This window comes from Micropterus salmoides, unplaced genomic scaffold, assembly GCF_014851395.1.
Source record: "Micropterus salmoides isolate LMB-PRFRI ecotype aquatic unplaced genomic scaffold, ASM1485139v1 Ms_hic_scaffold_19, whole genome shotgun sequence".
In the NCBI taxonomy this organism is placed as follows: domain Eukaryota; kingdom Metazoa; phylum Chordata; class Actinopteri; order Centrarchiformes; family Centrarchidae; genus Micropterus; species Micropterus salmoides.
The window spans coordinates 1,977,411-1,992,410 of record NW_024041039.1 but is presented as its reverse complement, the minus strand read 5'-3'; the positions used below and the strand labels follow the sequence as shown (position 1 = coordinate 1,992,410).

The 15,000-nt window shown below is 43.9% G+C and overlaps 1 pseudogene; it reads right to left on the bottom strand.

Moving 5' to 3' along the window:
• Positions 1–8,932, bottom strand: part of LOC119910785 — a 17,848-nt pseudogene extending 8,916 nt beyond the window's left edge.
• Positions 8,933–15,000: the final 6,068 nt, after the last annotated feature.

Here is a 15,000-nt window from a genome sequence, read left to right as displayed (position 1 = left end):
CCAGAACCGTGACAAATCAGGTGGATATGTCACATATTCACAGAGTTATACAGGAGAAGCTGTTTTCAATCACAGAAAGCAAATTCACTTAAGTTGAGCTACTTTTTTTTTTAATGACGAGTTGTTTTTACTGTTTCATGTGTCATGGTTAGTATTTATTTTAAACTTTAGCAGCTAAGTTTAAAAGTCAGGAGTCACTCTAGCAACATCCAAAAAATGCAGCCCACTGCTCTTTTTCTAAGTTCAACAATAAAAGGCGCAAAAAGCGCTTTCTGTCTGATCAGGGCCTCTGAAGAGATTTTTGATTTCATCAGCAGCTTACCTCTCTGTTTCAGAATTTCAGCCATGTAGTTATCCTCTCCGACCAGCTGGTGTAGTCTAAATTTGATCCAGCAACCCTCCGTGTCCCTCTGCTGGCACTGCTTGCTTTGTATGGTGAACTGGTCTACCATGACGTGATCAATGCTCTTCATGCAAGCCACATGGCAGTTTTTTTTAAAGGGACCTGACTCAAAGTGGAGGCAGTCAATGCAGCTCCTAGTAGAAGTTTGGAATTCTTACAATTTAGTCTGGCAAGGATCAGGGCAGGTGGGGCACGTCTCGTATTGTAGGTCTGGTAGAGTCCTGGGGCCGTATTACAGAAAGTTCCTATCTTACGTCTTAAGTTGAGACAGGAAGAGTCTAAGAAAGGATTTTTCTCAATTTGGTATTACAGAAGTGAATCCTAATGAACTTTAGGAATCCTATCTTATCTTTCTTCATCTTATCTTATCTCAGGTTAGGAAATCCTAAATACTCAATCCAACATCGGTTATCAACTTTTATCTCTGTTACCTAGCAACCGATGCCACTTTTCTCATCGAGCTAAACGACTTGTAATCGCTGTTTTTTGGTCATTTGTTTTTAATGAAACATTAACTGAAAATGGAGCAGAAACAACTATCATTGAACTTCAAGCCAGATGACTTAGAGGTGTTGGCTGTGTTGTCCTTTTGTTACATAATGAGACATTATCTAGCGTCACATCACCTTCTGCCTTTCTACTATCGGTAGATCAGTGAATAAGTTCCACTTGTTGACATTTTGTTGTTTTTATAAAAGCAATTAAAGAGCAGCCATGTGGATTAAACGAGTTAGCAAACACTACCTGGTGGAAAAGTAAAGTTAGGACAACTTAACAGTTCTCCTGAAGTTAGGAGAATTTATTTAAGATTTTACAAAGTTAGGATTTCTGTAAAACACTTTTAAAATATTGACTTAGGAACTGTTAATCTGTAACGGCCTTTTTCCTAAATCAGTTCGTAACCATTATTACCATGGTTTCCAAGCAGTTAAGATAGGATGTGCCGGTTAGGAAGTTTCTGTAATACGGCCCTCGTGTCTCGACGGGTCAGGGCTGTTTCAGCAGTCCTACACAATATTAGGCAGATGGTCATAATGTTATAGCTGGTCACATTCTTTCAAATTTAAGGTCCCTTTTCAAAAACTCGTATCTGATAAACCATAATGGAAGAAGTCAGGTCTTTTGAGGGAACATTTTAAAAATGAAGATGATTTGAAAGTGACTGGAACTCTACCTCCACATAGTTTATTGTTGAACTTCTCACAGTGTTCACTGTCGCACTGGCAGAATTCCCCATAGTAAGTGCTTCCACTGTCTGTGTTGTGGCACTCGCACCTGCCACACACAGTCTCCTCTGCCCTCACACTCGCTGCCGTTCTGCCTCTGACAGGAAGCTCGCAGGGACCGCTCGTCTTTACCGTCAGTGTAACACTCACAGAACTGACCAGAATAGCTGTCATTGCATCTAAGGAAAGTTAGAAGAGTGATAGAACTGAAAATTAACTAATCTGCAACAAAACACAATAAAGCGCTAACGCCTGTACCAGCGTCACTCCCTCTATGATGTACTGCATGTTATAATAGAAATGTTCTTTGATCAGTTTTGTGAGCCAAAACTCATTTTATGTCACCAAAGTAGTTTTTTTTAGTAATCAGCTCAATGCCCCATAAAGCCCCCCATTTTACTCAAGAGTCCATTTGTTCCTTGATGTTGTTGCTGTGTACTTTTATTGGACTTGTGTAATTGTTGGGGCAACATTTCTTCTTTTCAAGTTCTTTCAAAAGAATTTTTCTATTTTGTTATTAAAATTTATTTTAATTTAGACGCCCCATCACTACATACCCACACCAAAGTGTGGGGGACTAAAACTACCTTCTTTAGGTTAGAAAAATATCATAGGCATGGTTAAAAGAAACCATTTTGACTTTTGGTAGGACACGGGTTGTCATAGTCAACTATCAACCCAGACCGTATCTCAAAAGTCCTGTTCACACAAAGTATCAGGCTCTCTCTTGCATCTCACAGGATAGTTGTTCTCCTGTTACCACAATACTGATGTAGGTTACGAAGTAGGGAAGCGCTCTGTCCACACATCATTTTTCTTAGTCAAGTCCCAGTAGCTTATTACAGTTATATCATAGAGAGAATCAAAAAACACGTATGATTATTTGCCTAGTGGTTGTCAATCCCATGCATCAGAGGGCATTTTGGAGTAATATGTAGTTGCAGTACTGGATGCTGCATTTTCAGGACCGCACTCCTAGGACCGGAACAGCATTTGTGGAATCCTAGTTTTCCATGACACTGCCAGCTAGCTAGTTAGTTAGCTAACTATGTTACTCCCCCGAAGCCTATTACCCTTACCCTAACCATTACAGGGGTGTGTGCCTAAACAATCTGTGTATGGTTCGTTCTTTGATTATTCAGTTTCAAAACCAAATCAGAAAAAACAAAACAAAAAAAAGTTGTTTTTTGTTTTTCTGTTTTAAAACCAAAACGGAAAAGCAGATAAACAGAAAACAAAAAAAACAGACATTGGTTTTGGAAAATATTGATTTTGATATTTAATGAGTCCGATTTGAGTAGTGTGAGGATAACGGGTTCATAAGTCCATAAAAGAGGTACAGCCCTTACATATTGTTTTGGGTGTAACAGTGGGGTTTATTATGTTGTTTTTCCATGTATTGTTCTGTAGTACTTTTGCTTCTTGGCATTGTGTGGTTATGTATTGTGCTCCGTGTTCACAGGCAGGGCATTGTCGAGAAGTGGGTGTTGGTTCCAACTTTGACCACAAGAGGGAGTATACCTGTGTTACGACCCCCTGTTGGTCTAGGGGAGTGGGGGCCATAAACATATAGGAAAAACTGGTATAGATCTTAAAAAGGTAACTTTTATTTGGTAACCGGGGATGCAGGCAGGTAACAACAAACAAAAGGAGGGTGGATGAGGGTGCTGTGAAAATAACAAACAAAGTTAAAATAAAGAGGTCCTAGAAAGGAGGACTGTACCTAACTATATATTTAAGCAGAGTTTCAGATTCTTACTACCAAAAACACAAAGAGCACAGCACCCACTACACCTGATGAAAACTAACACAAGATTACTACGTGTGGCGGTCAGTGTGGACGCTAATTCCACCCTTTTGTTAGCCACAAGCTGGTGAATGCACACAAACCAAAATACTCAAAAGGTACTATGATTACTGGCTACTAAACATAACCACCACTAGACTATGACAGACTAAGTGAACTGCTCCACTAAACACAATGCAGAGCTAACTAACAAGGTACACAGTCAACACAAGCGGCACACAAGTCAATTGGCTGTGACAAGCTGCCTCGAGCAGCTGGTGGACTCTCCTCATGAGCGGGAGGTAATCCTGATGTGGTGACAAGCCATTGGTTGAGCTGGGAACAGAGGGAACCGATGGGTGGGACTGAAGTCAGCACCCCAGAAACCAGGAAGTAGGCAGGTCTTCATTCCACAGGGACACAGCCTACTTGGTAGAGGTGAGACAGAAAGGGGGAAACACAAAGATGACAGCGACAGCCGTGACACCTGCTAGTGAGTAATGTTTGGAGCAGCTGTAACTCGAGGTTGAACAGACGGTGTGCTGATTACGATGTACCCATCTTTGTTTATGTTGCAGGTAAGGAGACATGATCTCTCCTACAATAAAAATACCCAAAGCCACCCTGAGTTTAATTAAAATGTGCAACAGTAGCTTTGTGTGTTAACCTGCAGCAGATACACTTGGGTGATGGCGGCGCCTGATTAGACGTAATTAAGATGAGCTTGAACATCAACATAAGTGTTTTTTTAGTTAGAAAAACAGGACAATATTCTATAGCTGCAGTACTGGAGGCTGCAGCTGCAGACACTTCCCATTAGTTCAACAACATTTTTAGAATCTGATGACAGAACGCCCACCTCTGATTTTGGAATCAGAGTTGCTGGGATAAAACAGGAAGAATGAATCAAAGTAAGAATGCAGGTACTCTATAAATAAATAAAAAGTGGTACAGAAATAAATACATTTACCTTGTTCACATTCTCCACATTCTTTTTCACTGCAAATATCGGCTGAATATTGTTTTTTTCCAACTGCATAGCTAGTTGTCCAACAGATGGGTAGTCCTGTACACAGCAATCAATGAAATGTTGTAAACCTAATATTACCTCTTTTAAAGGTTAAGTGTGCAAGATATAGTGGCCAAGGTGTGGCCAAGCTTATTCACACTTTGATTAAGGCCAAAAGAGTTAAACAGAGTTTTAAAATAATTTGCAAAAGGGTTTGAGGGGCAACAAACGTGAATATTGAAGGGAGCTTGTCATATTTTGGAACGAAACTTGTGGATAAAGTTGTTGTTGAGTTTTGGTGGGCGATAAATAATTTTTTACAAGCTGGCATGATGATCTTTGTCTCATTATTTTACATCCCAAGAACCTGACATTTTAACAGGGATGTGTAGACTTTTTATATCCACTGTATGGAATACCGGCTCCGTGTAGCTCCATAAGTTGTAGAACGGAGCCGTTGGTAGAAAAAGCAGTTGCAAACAGAGCGTTCAGAACAGGAGGAAATCTGAGGTTTTGGCTCACAGGGATTTCTTTTAAATAGTTTTACCTCATTATTTGAAGCTTTGGCCATGTTTAACATGAACATCCAACAAAAACATTGTAGATAAGTCATAAAAATATGGAAAAGCATAATAGGTCTCCTTTAATATAACCTGCATCTTCTTATTCTTGTTTTGCGCATCAGTTATGATAACATAGCAATGCCTTTTGACTGTTGATTCAATTATGTGATTCCATACATACCATTTCAGTGCTCTTGGTATAAAGGTTGTTTTCCAGGTGGCAAAGTTCATCATTGGGTTCCAGTTTGCTAGCCAAATTTCCATCCCCCGCAATGTGAAATCCAGCATAAGTGGTCAGCACAATCAGCCAAGTGCTGCCGTTCCTCCAACCTATTTTGTCCTAAGGAAATTAAAATGTTTTAGTCTCTGTAATAGGATGTGATAGTCAATGGTGTCAAATGCAGCACATCTTGTTAAACAAGTACATAAGCAGGGCCTAAATGATAAAGTATTTATTTTAATACAGTTAGAAACTCCTGGACTTCAATAGCTCCTGTGTTTCAGCAGGTTTTCTGCTCATGTTCAAAACTTTCTGCACATTCAGAATCTCTCCCACAGATCTGTGTTCTCTGACATGTCGAGAAAAAAATACGTAATATTAAAGAATATTGTCATCCTTTAATAAGAATTCAAAATATTTTTACTACCTGACCAGCATGAAATGCAATAGTTGAAATGAGAAGGAATCATTGCATTCATATATACCCTGGGTGCTTCTACAGCAAGTGAGTTTCTGATATGTCTAAAAATAGCAATGTTATATTTCAGCCAATTAATCAACATGATTATTAGATTGCCATTAAATCTACAACTTGGATGACATTTTTCATGTAAAAACATTTCATGGTTCAAGATTTGCTGCTTTTCCTTTAAAATATTTTAATTTATTTGTAATAATTCTGAGCTTTGTATTGTTGGTCAGACAAAACAAGCATTGTGAAGGTGTCACTTTGGGCTCTGGGTAACTGAGCGCATTTCTCACTATTTTCAGAATTTTGAAAATCAAAATTGAAGATTTCAGTGAGCCTCACTGCTGCACTGTTTGACATGTTCCTTCATCACCATGAACACACTGTAGTTTCTTCTGACTAAGTGCTACAGAAACATATTCCTACAGATTATTATACTGATTCCTAGTGATGCATTTAAACATTTATCAGTAAGAACCGATGGGCTGAATGCCACATACAAGATAAGGAAGTAACTGTCTTGACATTAAGAAAAATGTAAAATTACACTAGCCATAAGCCTTTAATTCTGTGTTTAAAACGATGTTTTAAAAGGTGCTATATAAAGTTTATCAGAGGGGAGAGTAATATGAGATTTGAAGGAGTGAGCAGTTGTTTTCCATAAATGTTATATTACAGTGATCTGCTGGAAAGCCCTGCATTAGTGAACTTTGTCTTACACAACAGTATTAAACAGTCGCACTAACAGGTGGAGATTCACAAATATATTTCCATTGAAAAATACTAAAGTGACGTCCAAATGATGATCTACGAGTTGTAAATCAGAGGACCAGACACAGATTTACTGATGCATTTGTGCACAGTGTTTTACAGCTCAGTAAAAACACTTTGGAGACTGTTTTAACTCTTTAGCTCAGCTCCTGTCTTCTTCTGGGAGCGTACGCTACAACAGCAGCAGGTTTAGCTCCCCCTGCTGGTCATTCATGATCTCGTCTGTTTTTGGAAGAACTGAAGCAGTGATGCACTGATCTTAGTGACCCCCCCACACTGAATGAGATTCACAAAAGTGAAATTTGTTTCTATTGGAGCAAGCCTCCGGGCCGCAGCTATATTCAGCGCCGCCACTCGCTTTCCAGAAAAGAATTAATGCAGACAGCAACATAGTATACATGACAAGACAACACACATTACATGCGGTCACATGGTGGGATTTTTTGAGGTGACATGTGAGGAAGAGAAATAAAGAAGGCAGTTTTGAGGCAGTCAGTTCGAGAGGGGGGTGTATGGTGCGAGTAAGATGAGTCTGTGTATGTGAAGTATGAGGCTTCAGAACTGACAAGTTCAGTTCATTGGCCTTGTCCTTGAGGAGAGATAAACCAGTGCGCAGGAGAATATAGGAAGGCCAGCTGCAAGTCGTTTTCCCGCTCGGGTGGAGGAGGGGAGGGGAATAGTTTTTATTCCAATTTAGGTTGATTTGGTAACATTTATCCGGATCAGTGTCCTTCGCTCTCATCCTCAGCGTCATACGTGCATCCAGTTCTTGTAGTGATTTTGACATTTCTTCTAATTTCATTGTCAGACCAGTGATTACTCTCAGCAACTCGAGTGAGGAGAGTCGCGAGCATAGCCTGCAGCGAATGTTCCACTGGGACAGTTCGGCTCGCCCCGGGGAAGCACGTTTCTGGGTGAAAATCTTGTCAATAGCGCTGAGTCACCAGTTGATTAAGTCCATTTTGATGGTTTCAGGAGAACAGCAGGCAGGTGGTCGAAATACAAAAGTTTCCACACGACCAAAGTAGACAGAAAATAGGAGCGAGCCAAGATAAGATGGGAGAGTAGGAAAAGCACGACTGCTCTCTACAGTAGCAGGAAGAGGAAGGAAATTACCAATAGGTCCTGACTCTGGCTGCTTCTCAAGTCTCTTAATTGCATCCATGTTTCCCTCACTTGCATCTTTTCCTTGCGTCTTAAGTGCAATTTATATTTCGGCGTCAAATCACGTGGCCACGGAGCCTACGCCGTCGCCTGACGTGCACCTCCTCAAAAATGTAACTACACGTCAAATCGATGCGGACCGTCAGCTCTGTGATTGGTTGGCTGGGTAGCCTCGCAATGCCTCTGAGCTGACCAGAAGTACCCCGCACATTGAAGTAACTTTTACTAGCGGCCAAAACGGCTTCTGTAACACAGTGAATCAATATATTTGACCATTGTAACCCGAGCGAAATTAATCAGAATCAGAATGTGATCTATTCGCTCGGTAACATTTGAAAAGGCTACACCAGCCGCACGTTTACAATTTTACCCCATTTACATTAGCGGAGGCCTAAACCGTAAGTTAACCTGCTCGGCCGGCAAAAGTCAACATAGTGGATGCTGTAGCGCTACTGTTGACTAGCGTGTGGGGGTGTAATTGCAGAATGACGGACACACCTACACACAAGTAAACACAGGACAAGAATCGTGGGGCAAATAACAGTTTGCAGCAGTGAGGTAATACTGTACTCTATCTTTCCTACTCTTGAGGTGCTATTTCTTTGCACTTTTACTGAGCAATCCACTAGAATCTGAAGGCCGGCTGAGCGAGATCAAGCAACTGGGTGTGTGTCCCACCCACTGAAACCAAGCTTTTGTCTTGTTAATCTGGAGGGCGATCTCAGCTGGGTGCAATCATTCTTAATGCCCAACACCTGTGTGCAATTAGACTCACAGTACTTTAGTGAAGCCTACCACTGAAGCGTCAGTGTTAGCGTGGGCTCCTTGTGTGAAGACCTACTTGGGTAAAGACCAGCGAGTCTACCTGTGCGAGTCCACTGAGCAAGGCCGCCTACAAGAGAAGCCTTTTCCCTTCTGAGGCACACCCACTCACCTAAAGCTGCTAGCTACAAATACACTCAGGCCATGTGCTACCACACTATTCCTATTGTCTCCGGTCCACGCAAGAGGTATCATGCCATCAGGCACAGAAACCAGGCACTTCTCAAGCCTTTAAAATGGGCACCACCCACATCTGTTTACTTGTCTGTTGGGTCATGGAACTGCCAGTTAGCAGTCAACACATGATTGACTTCATCACTGCTTATGCCAACACATTATCTCTTGGGCTACTGGCGCTCACGGAGACCTGGATCAAACCAGAAAACTCTGCTACCCCCGCTGCGTTGTCCACCAATCACTCTTTCACCCACACCCCCGGCCGTCTGGGAGGGGGGGGTGGGAATGGGTTCTTGATTTCCAACACCGAATCAATATGCATTCTTCGAATACCATGCTGTCTTTGTGTCCGCACCGGTAAAGCTCTCTGTGATTGTCATCTACCGTCCACCAGGACAAATGGGTTACTTTGTGGAGGAGCTAGACACACTGCTGTCTTCAATTGCAGAGCATGACTGTCCCCTACTTGTCCTCGGTGACATGAACATTCACTTAGACAATTCAAACTCAGCAGACTTCCTGTCTCTGATTCAGTCCTTTGATCTAACATGGGTTCTCACCACCCCCGACCCACAAAGCTGGCAAGGTGCTTGACCTCGTTCTTGTCCAGAAACTACTACAGAGTGCCTAACAGTCACACCTCTACATGTGTCTGACCACTATTTCATTCAGTTCACGGTATGCCTACAGGAAAAGCCCATTCTTCCAACACCATTGGTTTCACACCGCCGCAACCTCCGCAACCTGTCTCCCGCTCACTTTGCCTCAGTGGTAGCTTCCGCTCTATCCTCCCTCAACACATTTTCCTCACTTGAGGTCAGTGATGCCACACAATCTCTGTGCTCTACACTAAGCTTGTGCCTGGATAGCCTGTGTCCTCTATCCACCAAGCCTGCTCGCCCAAACCAGCCCCACCTGTGGCTAACTGATACCATCCGTGGGCTCCATACTGATCTTAGAGCAGGTGAAAGAAAATGGTAAAAAACCAAGGACCCCGCTGACCTTAAGGGCTACAAATTGCTCCTATCCTCCTTCTCAACAAGCATCAGTGCTGCCAAACTGCGTTCTATAAGCAGTGCCACTGACTCAAGGAAATTATTTTCCATTTTTAAAGCGCGACTAAATCCTCCACCACCCACAAACTTGTCTGCTGATACCTTTGCTGCCTTTTTCACAGGCAAAGTGGAGGCTATAACTAGCCAATTCTTTGAAACACTCAACCATTGTAGCAGTCCTACTACATCTTTTCCTCTGCCCTCCCAGGTCAGTGGTTCTTCACTCTCCTCGTTTACTCCTCTCACAGAGAGCGAAGTATCAGAACTCTTGACCCGTAGCCGTCCAACTACATGCCCACTGGACCCGATTCCTACAAATCTCCTCCAAGCCATACCTCCTACTGTGGTCCCGACAATCACTCACATGTGATAAATACTTCTCTGGCTTCAGGAACCTTCCCAACCACTTTCAAAAGGGCTGGGGTTATGCCCTTGCTCAAAAAGCCCTCACTTGACCCAACTCAAGTTGAGAACCAGTGTCGACCAGTGTCTCTTCTACCTTTTTTTATCCAAAACTATTGAACAGGCAGTATTCAAACAGGTCTCAGAATTCCTCTCACGGAATGACCTCCTAGATCCATATCAGTCTGGTTTTAAGATTGCCCACTCGACTGAAACTGCTCTTCTGTCTGTAACAGAAGCCCTAAGGTCAGCTAAAGCTGCAGCCCAATCCTCGGTTCTTATCCTGCTTGACCTATCAGCTGCCTTTGACACGGTCAACCACAGGATCCTGCTATCCGGTCTCTCAGCAATGGGCATCTCGAGTAAAGCACTCCTGTGGTTTGAATCCTACCTCTCGGGGCATTCCTACAATGTTTTGTAGCAAGGACAATTATCCTCCTCCCACTGCCTCTCCACAGGGGTGCCCCAAGGCTCAGTGCTTGGGCTCCTTCTCTTCTCAATCTACACCACCTCACTGGGGACGATCATTCGCTCGCACGGCTTCTCTTACCACTGTTACGCAGACGACACACAACTCTACCAATCCTTCCCGCCTGGCGATCCCACTGTCTCGGCGCGGATCACGGTCTGTCTGTCTATCGGCATATCTGCACGGATGAAGGCTTGCCACCTTCAACTAAACCTCTCTAAGACTGAACTCTTGGTCATTCCAGCCAAGCAATCTATCCACCATAACATCAAACTACAAATTGACTCCGCAACCATCACTCCAACCAGGGTGGTGAGAAACTTGGGTGTAATGATTGATGACCAGCTGTCCATCTCAGACCATGTTGCTGTTGTCTCTCGGTCATGCCGCTTTGCTCTATACAACATAAGGAAAATCAGGCCCTACCTCACTCCGTACGCCACCCAGCTTCTGGTTCAGGCCCTGGTTATCTCTCGCATCGACTATTGCAATGCCCTTCTGGCAGGTCTCCCAGCTTGTGCGGTGAAACCCTTACAAATGGTTCAGAACGCAGCAGTTCGTCTGGTTTTTGATCAGCTCAAAAGGACTCATGTCACTCAGTGACCCTGTGGCCTCCAGAATCAAATTCAAGTCACTAATGCTTGCGTACAGAGTGACTACTGGGTCTGCACCCGTCTACTTAAACTCCGTAATACAAACTTATGTTCCTTCTCACCCGCTACGCTCCTCCAACGAACGCCGCCTGGCTCTGCCATCCCTTCACACAAAGCAATCTCAGTCCCGGCTATTCTCATCTGTGACACCACGATGGTGGAACGACCTACCATACGCCATCAGAGCAGGGGCGTCCCTCACTAACTTGAAGAAGCTCTTGAAAACTCATCTCTTCCGAGAACACTTCCTCTAACTCCTAACCTCTAACATGCACTTCCTGTGCTCTTCTTCTATCCCCTACAATGATCTTGAATTGATTGCACTTTTGTTAACTCTTCCTTCCTTCCCTGGGTATCTACCCCATTGATGTGATATGTACTGTGAGCTCTTACTAGTAATTATTATTGCTGCTAGTATGTATTGTCAGTTGTAGATCTGTAGTTGATGCTTGTATGTTGTTCCTCAAATGTAAGTCGCTTTGGATAAAAGCGTCTGCCAAATGAGTAAATGTAAGTATAAATGCATGGCTACGTGCGTAGCCTACGGCGTAGGTACGCACGTAGACCCTACGCAGGAGTATAAATGGGCCTTTAGCCCCGCCCATCGGGGATTCATGGAGAGACGCAAGGAAACCAAGCCAGGAGAGAGGGGACGAGGAAACATGTTTTTAGAGACATGAGACTTCCTTCCCTCCGAAATGTCACATGAAGTTGTCACGAACCCCGGTCGATACCCTGGCCTGCCTGTTGCTCTGAGGCTGCTGGTGGGTGTGGTGATCTGAGCTCCAGGTTTTCCCACCTGAAGCACATCCGCAATCAGCACACCAGGGCCTCTGCCTGCAATCTACATGCCTTTTAAGAGATCCGCCGGGTCGTTGTACCTAACCATATGAACATGCCAGCCAGTTTGTCTGTCCTAGTATCAGTATCTTGTCTGAACCTTTGTACTAGTGTTTAACTGCTCTCTCTGTCTCGAGCTCAGGACACCTGCACATGCACCACGTGGATTCCCTCCTGTGCCCTGGAATCATCAAAGCTCGGGGACCAGAACCGCAGGCCCTCGGAACGACCACCTCACCCCAACCTCTCCCAGGTCACCCTTGTGCTCAATAAACCACCTCTGTTCATTTCTCTAAGTCTGCGTTTGAGTGTCTGGCCCCCGGTCCTGACAGAACGATCCGGCCAGAATGGACTCAGCAGACCTAGAGCCGGTTCGCCATGCAGTCTCCACTCAGGGAGCGATCTTGGACCAACACAGCACTGCCCTTCAGAAAATCATGGGAGGACTACAAGATCTACCACTCCGCATGGGAAACCTCCAGGACTCTTTGCAAGGTCCTCCTACCGCACCTGCCGCATCAGCAGCCGCATGCTTCGCCAGGGAACCGTGGGTATCTCCACCAGAGAGGTATGATGGCAACTTAGGCCAATGCGAAACTTTCCTCATGCAATGTGGTCTTGTCTTCGCTCTCCAACCCCTCACCTATGCCTCAGAAAGGTCGAAAATTGCCTACCTCATCGGACTGCTGCGCGGAGCAGCGTTGGAATGGGCCTCGGTTCACTGGAGGAGGCAGGACCGGATAACCACCTCCTATGCCGCCTTTACCACGGAGATGACTAAGGTATTTGACCACCTGGTTCGAGGTAACGACGCCTCCATGAGACTGCTCACCCTCCGCCAGGGACTCCGGAGCGTGGCTGAGTACGCCGTTGAGTTCAGGACCCTGGCCGTTGAGAGCGGATGGAATGAGGCGTCTCTACTGTCGGTATTCACCAATGGGCTAAATGAACATTTAAAAGATGAACTAGTGTCCCACCCTGAACCTGAATGTTTGGATAATCTCATTACCCTGTCAATTCAGTTAGATAATCGCTGCCGGGAAAGACAACAGCAGAAACGCGGCAGCCTCAGCAGGGATGTCACCCTCCACCGCAGAGTATACTCTCCAGCTCTGGTACCTCATCCTGAATCCACTCTGGAGCCCGCTCAGCGAGAGGAGGACCCCGAGGGCGAGCCCATGCAGCTGGGCCGGAGCTGGCTCAGTACTGAGGAGCTGGAACGCAGAGGGAACAACGCCTGTCTCTACTGTGGTCTACCTGGTCATTACATCGTCATACATTTTCATCCTACCTGTCAAATAGGAAGTTTTGCGTGTCTGTAAACAACTATGTCTCCTCGTTCTGTCCAGTTAAATATGGTGTGCCTCAGGGGTCGGTCTTAGGACCCATTTTATTTTCCTTGTATCTGCTTCCCCTTGGACATATTATCCATAAACATGGCATTTCTTTTCATATTTATGCTGATGACACACAAATATACTTGCCCGTTTAGACCCTGGAATGCTGAGTTCACTTAACAACTGCCTTTGTGAAGTTAAAAAATGGATGTCAAATAATTTCCTCCAGCTGAACTCAGACAAATAGAAATCCTGGTCATCGGCTCCCAGCAGATGGCAAATGAAATAATGCCATCTGCTGGTTCCCTAGTAAATCACATTAAGCCTGAGGCAAAGAACCTTGGTGTGTGGTTTGATAGTAATTTAAATTTTGAGCAGCACACCACAAAGCTTGTTCAATCATGTTTTTATCAACTTAGAAATATAGCTAAAATTCGATCTATGTTAACTTTTAAAGTTGATGGGAGAAACAAAAGACAAATAACATCTAATAGCCTAAATGAAGAAAGTCGTGCGGGGCTTTTGTTGTTCATACCTACAATGACCTCAGACTTTAACTAGACAGTGAATCATAAAACTAATCAAATATAGCCGAACTCTTTACAGTAATGCACTTAAGTTTAATGTTATCTGTCCTGTATCAGATCAGTGTGATCAGCTGCAGCGTCCAATCAATATAACGGCTACCCAATAAGGGGGCGTGTCATCCGCGAAGGATGCACTGGTGTATCCTCGATCCTGGATCCTTTTCCTGCTCCTCGGAGAGCAAAAAAGAGCTTTGGGATGGCCTGAACAACTTCTGGTTCCAACACAACGACAAATAAGAGACTTGACAAGCAGCCAATAACACAGTTGCATGGCTTAACACAGAAGACCTCTAGTAGGACTTCTACATCCACCATACTTTCCCTCACTCACACCCGTCACTACTGACTTGACTGATTTTCACACGACATGCTTTGTTTTACATTCTATTTAGATTTATTGCTCATCCTTTGTTAAAAATAAATGACTTAGTTATACTTTCAACATGGTGTGTCTCCGTATTTGTCACGGTCCAAGAGCCAGATCTTGACAGTCACAAAATATTTAAAGTCAAGCTCTCTGCCATTTTACTTTTTTACAGTTCACTGTTGCTGTGTAAAAACACGTCCCAAAGTCTTAACCCCAAATGAAGCAGCTGAACTGAGTAATCTTGATATTTACTGCAGTGAATACAGTTCCTGTTCAGCCCCCAGAGTAACCAGCACCACCCAGTGGAAGAATACAACAGAGAAAGACACTGTAGCTTTCAGTTCACTTTATGAAGACAGAAATATTTCAGACATGAGGTTACATGTTATTCAGGCCGTGATTAAAGAGCACTGTGCAAAGTAACACACAGATTATATGGCAAAGTGTATAGTTCATTCACAAAAGCTGTAGCACTTGTAGTTACATTGAATCCCTGAATCAATCAAACATTTGACAGCATCTGTAAGACAAAGCATGAGCTGCTGTAGACACAGAGCAGGGGCTCAGAGACAAACAGGATTTAGGAAAATGAGAACTGGATGCAACCTGGTGGATCTGAAGGTAGCAAGATCACTTTATGGAGGAAGAATTCACCAAGTGAACGGATTTGTTAAGAGCAT